Consider the following 10,200-nt stretch of genomic DNA (forward strand, 5'->3'; position numbering starts at 1 on the left):
CGGTCGGCGGACATCGCGCCGATTACGGAGAATCCCACCCCGATGAAGAAATTGCATTGTGCACTTTGACCACTTAAGACTACCATACGCCTGCACCAGTAGAGGGAATCTGGAGAGATAAATAATAATTTATTGTTTTAATAGCATGTGCAGTTGTGCTCCTGAATGCTTCTTACTGAATCTTGTTGCTGCCCAAAAACATCACAACAGCAATGAAGACGATGAAAATATTGCATTCAAAGAATGATCCGCCGCTAGTTCCACCAACTCCAGCATGGTGCCACCACCAAACATTTCTCCCCCTCACTCCCACTGTCAGCATTTCACAGGCACATTCTCTCCGGGATAGCTTGATCCGCCCCTCCATCACCCCCAACACATCACCCTCTTCCCACAGCACCTTCCCATGCAATTGCAGAAAGTGTAACACCTGCCCCTTTACCTCCTCTCTGCTCACCATCCCAGGCCCTAAACACTCTTTATAAGTGAGGCAGCACTTCATGTGCACCTCCTTCAATCTGGTCTATTGCATTCGCAGCTCCCAGTATGGTCTACTCTACATTGGAGACACGAAACACAGACTCGGTGACCACTTTGCAGAACACCTCTAGTCCATCCGCAAGCAGGACCCAGACCTTCCTGTCGTGTGCCATTTTAACTCGCCACCCTGCTCTCAAGTGAACATGACTGTTCTTGGCCTGCTGCAATATTCCAGTGAAGCCCAGCGTAATCTGGAAGAACAGCACCTCATCTTCCAATTAGACAGTGCAGGAAAATCAAGAAATCGAAATTGACAAGCTCCTGATCAAAGCAATCCCTTCACTGATAGACTTCAAGCAAAAGAGAAGTTTTCAACTTGATTACAAGAAAGTTGGGTCCAGGTAAATAAACAAAAAAAAAAGGCACATCAAAAAGAAGAAAAAAACAGACTTTCCAAATGGCCAGAAAAAAACTCCAAAGATTGAGAAAAGGGCTTTCCTTTAAAACATTTAAAAATTGGAAAAAAGGGCAGACAGGTTTGTGCCAAAACTCCAAAAGCACGGAATAACAGAGAGAAAGCTGACATCTCAATAAATAAATGATAGTCTTTAAAGCAACAATGCATTTAAAGAAGCCGTGCAATTAAAGTGGAAAGCACAAGGAACAAACGGATATGGTCAGGAAAACCGATATAGATACAGAGATAGAAGGCAACTCTTAAAAAGGTTCATAAGCAATGCAAGACCTCAGGGAAGAGGCAATAAAAGACTTCAGATGGAGGGTAATGAAAGACCGCAGAAAGAGGTGTTAAGGCCCCAGACCAAACCCAAATATTTGTTAGGATACTGGACAAGAACCCTGAACACGTTATAACTGTGAGGAAAGGATAATTCACCCCACGAGAGATTTCACTGACTAATCAGTATCTATTATATTAAAGCAAACTTCATTTTTAACAAACACAACAGAGGGCCCTGGACGTAACCGACGGCCTGGAGGAAAGGGAGGTTGCCGAGGTGGAGTACGGCCACGAGCGAGGAAGTGAGACCGCACACTCACCCCCACACCACTCTTACCCCACACCACCCATGCACCCATACTACTCTCACCCTACACCACTCTCACCCTACACCCTCATCCTATACCAACCTCATAGGGAATATACAGTGAATGGTAGAACCCTCAAGAGTATTGAAAGTCAGAGAGATCTTGGTGTACAGGTCCACAGGTCACTGAAAGGGCAACACAGGTGGAGAAGGTAGTCAAGAAGGCATACGGCATGCTTGCCTTCCTTGGCCGGGGCATTGAGTATAAAAATTGGCAAGTCATATTGCAGCTGTATAGAACCTTAGTTAGGCCACACTTAGTGTTTAATTCTGGTCGGCACACTACCAGAAGGATGTGGAGGCTTTAGAAAGGGTGTAGAAGAGATTTACCAGGATGTTGCCTGGTATGGAGGGCATTAGCTATGAGGAGCGGTTGAATAAACTTGGTTTGTTCTCACTGGAACGACGGAGGTTGAGGGGCAACCTGATAGAGGTCTACAAAATTATGAGGGGCATAGACAGAGTGGATAGTCAAAGACTTTTTCCCAAGGGTAGAGGGGTCAATTACTAGGGAGCATCAGTTTACGGTGCGAGGGGCAAGGTTTAGAGGAGATGTACGAGGCAAGATTTTTTACACAGAGAGTAGTGGGTGCCTGGAACTCGCTGCCGGAGGAGTTGGTGGACGATAGTGATGTTTAAGGGGCATCTTAACAAATACATGAATAGGATGGGAATAGAGGGATACGGACCCCGGAAGTGTAGAAGACTTTAGTTTAGACGGGCAGCATGGTCGGCGCAGGCGTGGAGGGCCGAAGGGCCTGTTCATGTGCTGTACATCTCTTTGTTTTTTGTTCTTTATTCATCCTACACCACCGTCACCACCACTCCCACACCACCCTCACCATACACCACCCTCACCCTACATCACCCTTACCGCAAACCATCCTCACCCTACACCACAACCCCCTTCCCCATTCCCCCCCCCATCCCAAGCCCACACCCGCTCCCCAGAGGATGACAGTGATTTTCCGTCACGGATGACTCCAACATCCTCAAACCATCCCAGAGACACTCACCTCGGTTGGGCATGTTAGTGAAGAGGCTCCTGGGCCACTATCTGGTGCACACTACACAGTTGACCTGGTATAGCAGCTGAAGGCAGGAGCACCTGAGGGGGCAGATGGTCAGAGGGCAGGCCGATCCCAGGGACTAGCTGCTGTCCAGACAATGTCATCGATGGTGGAGATGCAGTCGCAGACCCAGCGACTGCATAAGTGGCTGTCGGCGATCATCCGGCACCTGCAGGCGCAGGAGGTGGTGCCGACAATGCTTGCCAACCAGGCCAACACGCATGGGTGGTGTTCATGGTGTTCACACACCCCTACAACTATGAACCATGCGTGTGGCTAACGATGCCCTCTCGGTGTCTCCTCAGGGAAAGCTCTCCCATAATCGGCGGGAGAGGGCCCAGACTGGCGGAGGGGTGCCGGATTTCAGAATCTTCACCTCCTTCGAGGAGCGCGCCTTGGAGGTGACCGGGCTGGCGGAGGACAGGGCGGTCACCCACACGGAGGCTGGCGGTTGCCGTCGAAGTGAGGAACCACTGGGCTCCACCTGGAGCACCTGTCAAACGTGAGTACTGACTGACTGACCCATCCCTCTCACTGACCACATATCCATTCTTCCGCAGGTCCTCCAGCTGACAGTGCGGGCACATCCTGGGAGGCATTCTCTCCTGACCTCAGAGGATGTAACTGTTATAGTCGCGGCATAGCTGTCATCCCCACCTTCCACCAGCGCAGATACACACCTCGGTGGGGCATGTTAATGGACAGGCTTCTGGGGCACAACCCGGTGAGCACCACACTGCTGATCTGGTGGAGGCAGGAACCCCCAGGCGAGACAGCAGTCAGAGGGCTGCTGGATCTCAGGACCCAGCTGGGTCCCAACCTGATGCTGAGCCTGTGGACCAGTGTTACCCGGAGCTGATGGAGACGATAGGGAGCGGCCAGGACACTCTGAGGGAGATGTTAGCATCACCCCAGCAGTTCCATAGCAGCTTGGGGGAGTCCCAGAGGTTATGGATGCAGGAGGTGGCACCAGCAATGAGTGGCACCGAGTCCAACACTGCTGGGGTGGCGATCACAGTTGACAGCCTGGTGCACGACGTCAGCACCATGAGTGCCGGTGTCCAAGGCGCCGCGCAATCGGTGACGGCCATGACTGAGGGTCTCGACTCGCTGGGGATGTCACCCAGTACCAGGTCGATCTTGATGATGTTCTGCGGGACATGTCTCGCTCTCATTGGGAATGGCCGAGGTGCTGCGGAGCTTGTCCCAGTCGCAGGTGGGCATTGCTGAAGCACTGCAGAGCATGTCCCAGTCACTGAGGAGCATAGCCGAGGGCATCAACACGATGGTGCAGACATTGGGGGACCACCAGGGCTGGCAGAACAAGATGATGCAGGGCAGCCGTGGCTTGAACCAGCTGCCCATCTGCCAAAATGTGGACCCCAGGACCCGATGGGCACCGACTGGGAGGAGGGGGCATTGAGTGCCAACCCAGACCCGCCCTTGGGGCTGATGAGTCCTCCTGAGTTCCACCCCTCTGATGAGGCCACGTCTCGGGATCAGCACACGCGACAGGGTGGCACGGCTGTGCATTTGCCGTCGACAGGTGAGCCGGGGCCTCTAGCCCCAGAGGCCCCATATGCCCTGGGACATCCGCTAGTGGAATCGAAGGCCACAGGATGAGGTAAGAAGCTGGTTGCCTCCACCTCAGATGTGCATCCTGGAGAGAAACCTAGACATAGGGCCAAGCACATCGAGGATCACTGAGGGCATCGGTGGAGGGGTGGATATGATAGGTAGGGGGTGAAGGTGCATGTGGAGGGTGGGTGTTGGGGAGGCCGGTGATGCACGATCAATGACCACTAAAGTGAGGTTGTAGTCCAACTGAAGGCTTTAATAAGCTAGATGTTTCCCCCAGCAGCTCAGGTACAGAATGAAGGCTGCTGGGGTGGCACAGACTCTTATACCCCGCCTAGCAGGGCAGAGCTACCATACAGCTTGACCAATAAGAAGCATACAATATCTACCAATGGTGTTCCGTAATACCTCTACACAGACTACCACAGCCGGCACCATCTGGAGAGTGGAGATCTGTATTGAACAAGAAACACCCTTGAGCACAACCAGTAGGAAGCCTCTGTCACTTTCTTTCTCAATGTATCACTGCGAGCAGGTGATGGGTGTGAGCGAGCACTCAGCAGACAGGCAGGGGTCAGGCTGGCATAGATTGAGGAACATCAGCGCCCAACACCCACTCTCTGCAGGTTATCATCACTCCCTTTCCCTCGACAGTGACCAACTGACGGTGTTGATACAGTCCCAGCACCCTGGAGTGATGTGAAACATGTCCTGGGGAGGGAGGGAGGTGGCAGTGCTGGTGGGTAAGGATGTGTTGACGGACTAGGCCATGTCCTACGTGAAGCAGGCGAGTATGAGGGCCTCCCTGGCCCTCTGTGTTTTCTGGACCCTCATCTCAGGTTCCTCCCTGGCCTCGTGCTCCTGCCCCTGCTGGTCCTGCGCCTCATCATCATCCTAATCTGCCTCGTCCTCGTCCTCGTCCCCTCCTCTGAGGTGGCCACATGTTCTTCATCACGAACCTCCAGCTCGTCACTCCTCTGTTGTCCCAGGTTGTGGAGGACACAGCAGACCACAACAAAGTGGATGACCCTCCGGTGTACTGGAGTGCATCGCGTAGCACCAGCACCACGATGGCAACCTCTGCGTCCAACATCCCTGCCATAGCGTTCAATATCTGTAAGGCATTGGGAGAGGGTGTTAGACTGACAATCAATGGTGGCTCCCACCCCAGACCCTCCATTCCCATCCCGGAACACCCTGCCCAAGTACTCCCGGCCGCAGCGGGCCCTCCTCATCAGGCCCAGATGCTCCGCCCCATCCAAAACTGCATACTCGAGGAGTACGGCGCATCACGTATCGCCGGCCTCAGCACATTGCCTGAGGCCTGACCCCGATTCTTCACCCCCAACCAGCCGAGTTCCCGATGGCATCGGTCGCGTGTGGTCTCATCCATCGGGAACTTGGCGTGGCGTCTGTGGACTCAGTCCAGCACCGGCGCAGTGGGGGGGGGGAGGGCCGATCTGCAGGCAGTGGAAACATTATTCGGGATGGGGGCACTGTAGGGGGGGTTGGTCTGGGGCGCGCAATCTGGCCAGAGTGGGGCATTATGTTGCGGCAGGGTCCGCGAGCGGTCTGTGTCATGTCACACGGCACAGCTGCTGCAGGCCGCGGCCGTGCGCATGCGCAGCCACGGACCCGTAATTCTCCGGGGCGTATCGGCAGCTGGAGCCGGGTGCTCTACGCTGCCGTCCTGCGAGCCCCCAGCAAAACGGGGAATCGGTGGCTGTTTTGCACCAGTTCTTCTGAGTAAAACGCCACCGTTCCCATGCCAGTGTGGGGACATAGTCCCAGAATCGGAAAATCCAGCCCCTTGTTCCAGTTGCCGACACCAACTTAGCCTGGGAGGAGATGACATAGGCCGTGAGCGCCATGGGTCCTGTAATGATATGCATATGTTATATTGTATATAATAATGTAAATGACCTCCGACTAGCAGGTGGCAGTGTAAGTGTACCAAATGACTCTGTACCTCGTGGAGTTGGGAGTTAGTCCAGTTAGTACATAGTCATACCTGTGTAGCTCTCGGATAATTTATTAGTAGTTTGTAATATATTTATTATAGTTATCTTTACCATGCATTTATTTTATAATAAAATACTTTAACTAGCCAAGAACTAGATGATCTTCTATGCATCATTCACACCGGCATTACACAAGAATATAACAGGCCCCACTGCGACGACCGTACATCAGTGCAGAAAGAAGCTGCAAGGCCTCCTCAGGGTGGCCTGAGTGAGTCACCAGCTCCTGGCACCATCCCGTCCCACACTCTCCCACGCCCACTCCCCCACCCCTCCTAGACTGCGACTGAACCCCACCCGCAGGCACCCCACCTTGCATCACATGTCAGCACCCATACCGTCCGCCATGGCCAGGTGCCCTGCACACACAGACACCAGTTGCAGCTCTCCTGTACTGCCAACATCTGAGTGTCTCACACTGTGCATTAACTGTCCCCTATTGGAGAAGGCAGTCCACAAATGCCTGGAATGAGAGCAGACCAGAGGAGTCCTGCCAGACCTGCAGAACCTCACCGTTGCGGAGTAGAGGGCAATGGACCTGGTCGCCGGGTGGGAGAGCAGGCAGTCACAGAGGTGGAGGTCGGCGTGAGCCCCCAATGCGTTGCGATGTCCCGATGGCATGTAAGTCACCCCTCCTCCCACACCACGCCTACCCGCGATCTCACCATGTGTCTTGTCTTGTGACTTGCAGGGTTACCTCCTGTAGCAAACACGCGGCTCACCTGGCGGTGGGACAGGACCGTCCGGGGTCCCTCGCCCCTGACACCCCTGGCCACAACCCCGCAGCACATGTCCGGGGACGACAACAACTTTTGCCACTGCTGTCACCGGCACCCTCCACCATCCCAGAGACTCTCATCTCGGTAGAGCACATTCGTGAAGAGGCTCCTGGGACACCATGTGCTGCGCCCCACACACATGCAGTGGCACACCAGGTGGAGGTAGAAACCCCCGAGTGGGCAGACGGTTGGAGGGCGGCTTGACTCCAGGGACTAGCTGCCATCCAGACAGGTCCCATCAATGTTGGAGATGCAGGTGCAGAGCCAGGGACTACATGAGGGGGTGTCAGCAGCCATCCATTACCTGCAGGTGCAGTTGGAGGAGTCTAACCACTTGCAGGAGCAGGAGGTGCTGCTGAGGATGCAGGCCACCTAGGCCAACACTGCACAGGTGGTGTCCGCACAGAATCCTTGGGTGCGAGGGTCGCGGCAATGGGTCAGGATGCACAAGGCTGGAGGTACAGTGTGCGGTGGATAGCTGATGTGCAGAACAGGGCAGCCATGTCACTGGCTGCCTTGTATCAGGGCCATATGGAAATTACCGAGGGCGCCGAGAGCATTGGCTGGGCACTGGCTGACCGGAGCCGGAGACAGAGGGACCTGGCACGGTCACTGAGGGATGTGGTACAGCTCACCAATGTTCCGAACTTCCTGGTCCTCTATCTGAAGGGTGTGATGGATGGGCTCGGCTGGGTGCAGAGGTTGTGCCAGGGGTGTGAGGGGGCAGAACATGTGGAAGGCCGGTGATGTGGGATCGACATGCGGTAGGGCCTACCTGGTGAGTGACCCATCGCTGCTCACTACCCACATAACCACCTCTTCACCCCGGACTTCATCCTCACCCCCACCTGCCCTGAAAGTCTGTGGGCCTGTGTGGTGTAATGGCTAGCACACATGCAGGAATCACCCAGGCGAACAATGGAATGTTACACCGGGGTGGGAGTCCCACCCGGACCACCAGAGCTCCTCACGGAGCGGTCATCCTCCGCCCCATGAACCAGACCCACAGATACTGCCGACTCAGGGCCAACATCCTGTGGTGCAGCTGGTGGAAGCTTGGAGGGGGTGGAGGTGCTGGGGTGGGGGGGGATGGAATGCAGGAAGTAGGGACGGGGGGCATGTGGGGGTGGGACGGGACGGTTAAGCTGCCAGTGGCCAGGCCTCCTAATTGGTGACCCTAAAGTCAATCAGGTTGTCCCATGCGTGGCAGTCCTGGCACACACATCATGCAGACTCCTGTGCCTGCCCAGACCCATGTCCTACCGAACCTGGTCGTCCTCGATGTCCTCCTCATCTGACAAGGCCTGCCATTCTTCCTCCTCCAGAATGTCACCCCTTTTGCTGTGCGAGGACTCAGCAGGCTACCACGATGTGGGAGACCCTCCTGGGGCTACACTCGAGGACCCCAACAGAGTGGTCCAGGCACTTGAACCTCATCTTGAGGATGCCGATGCACTGCCTGATGACACTCCTGTTGTTGCATGGTGCCGTTATAATGTTTTCTCCGTGTTGGTCTGGGGCCTCCGGACAGGTGTCATCAGCCACAACCATAACATGTTACCCAAGGGCCAACCCCCTCCCCCATGGGTGTGCCTCAAAGACGTTGGGGACCATTGAGTGTGCCAGGACAAAACCATTGTGCCTGGATACCGGGTGCAAACGTGCATGATGTGCAGCTGGTGGTCACACAGCAACTGCACATTCATCGAGTGGAAGCCCTTCCTGTAGATGAAGGGCAGCCCTTCATGCGCCGCTGCTCGTAGGGGTGTGTGAGTCCCATCTATCACCCCCTGGCCCGGGCATGACTGTAAGGGCAGCGAATCCGGCTGCATGGGCACCCTGTGATCTTGGTCGAGAGTGAAGTTCACGTATTGTGCCACCCGACCACAGAGGGCATCCATGACAGCATGGATGCCCTTGTGTATGGACACCTGCGAGATCTCAGACAGGTCACCACTTGGAAGAACCCGTGGCAAAAAGTTCAGGGTGGCTGTCACCTTGACAGCCACCGCGGGCGGGTGTTCTTCCCCATACCCCCAGAGTTCAAGGTGCGCCATCATCTGACACAGATGTCGCACGGCCTCCCTGCTGAGCCGTAGTCATCGGCGATACGCTCGGTCTGGCAGGTCCTAGAAGGACAGGCGCTGCTGATATACATGAGCCCGGAGGTGACGCCTCCTTCCCACCTCGTCCTCAGCTTATTGGATGCCCACTCTCCAGCCTCACTGGCTGGCCCCTGCTCCTCTGGGGTTGGCGCCTGCCCAAGCAGTACCTGCTCGTGCAGCCTCATTGCATCCACAAGGACCACCGCAGCCAAGTAGATGCCAGCCATTCCTAGCTGGACTCTGAAATCCATTGCCAGCAGGGGTTAAAGGGCAGACATGTTAGCATGGTGAGTACTCCCGTGCCCATCCAGGTCCAATGGGCTACACGGTGGACCTGGCCTGCCTGGTGCCAGGGGGCCTCTAGGCCCGCCACCCATACCTGCATGGGTTCTGGTAGCTGGCATTACCCATGCCAGCGATACTCTCTGCAGCCCCCGTCCTGCACCCTCTTGTGGTTGTCCTCCTTGGGTGGGCCGTGTGCCACCCCGCCAGCAGAGTGACATCTGGTTGTGAGGGTGGGGCCATTTTGTGTCACCGACTAGCACCATGCTTGGTGGCATGTGTGTGGGCAGGGCACATGGGCGGGCTGCCGAGAGGGTAGGCACCCGTTGGAACCGGAGCTGCGGTGGGCCCTGTTTGCAACGTACGGGTAGGCTGTCTGATACCCTCAGCCCTTTTTTCTACATTTTACAGTGAAACCGCTGTTTTGATGGCTTTTTAAAAAATCCAGTTTGGGTTCTGCCAGTAATTCTTGTTGGGTTGTCAAGTTGTTTATTCCGCATGGCAATCTGTCACGCACCGTTTCGTTCAGGGTTGGTCCGAATTCATAATGTTCTGCTAATTTTTTTAATCTGGCCAAATATCCAGGGACAGGTTCCCTCGGGATTCTCCCTGCTGTATTAAAGCGGTATCTCAGCAGTATAACGTAGGACTTTCAATCACAGTGTTTTTTTTTAACCAAGTCTACTCACTCATTAATTGCACTTAGGTCAGACTTTTAATCACACTGAATGGTAGGGCCCTGCATGCTGCCAGTAAGGTCACTTTCTGTTTCTCATGTA

The sequence above is a fragment of the Scyliorhinus torazame genome, chromosome 6 (assembly GCF_047496885.1).
Source record: "Scyliorhinus torazame isolate Kashiwa2021f chromosome 6, sScyTor2.1, whole genome shotgun sequence".
Lineage (NCBI taxonomy): Eukaryota > Metazoa > Chordata > Chondrichthyes > Carcharhiniformes > Scyliorhinidae > Scyliorhinus > Scyliorhinus torazame.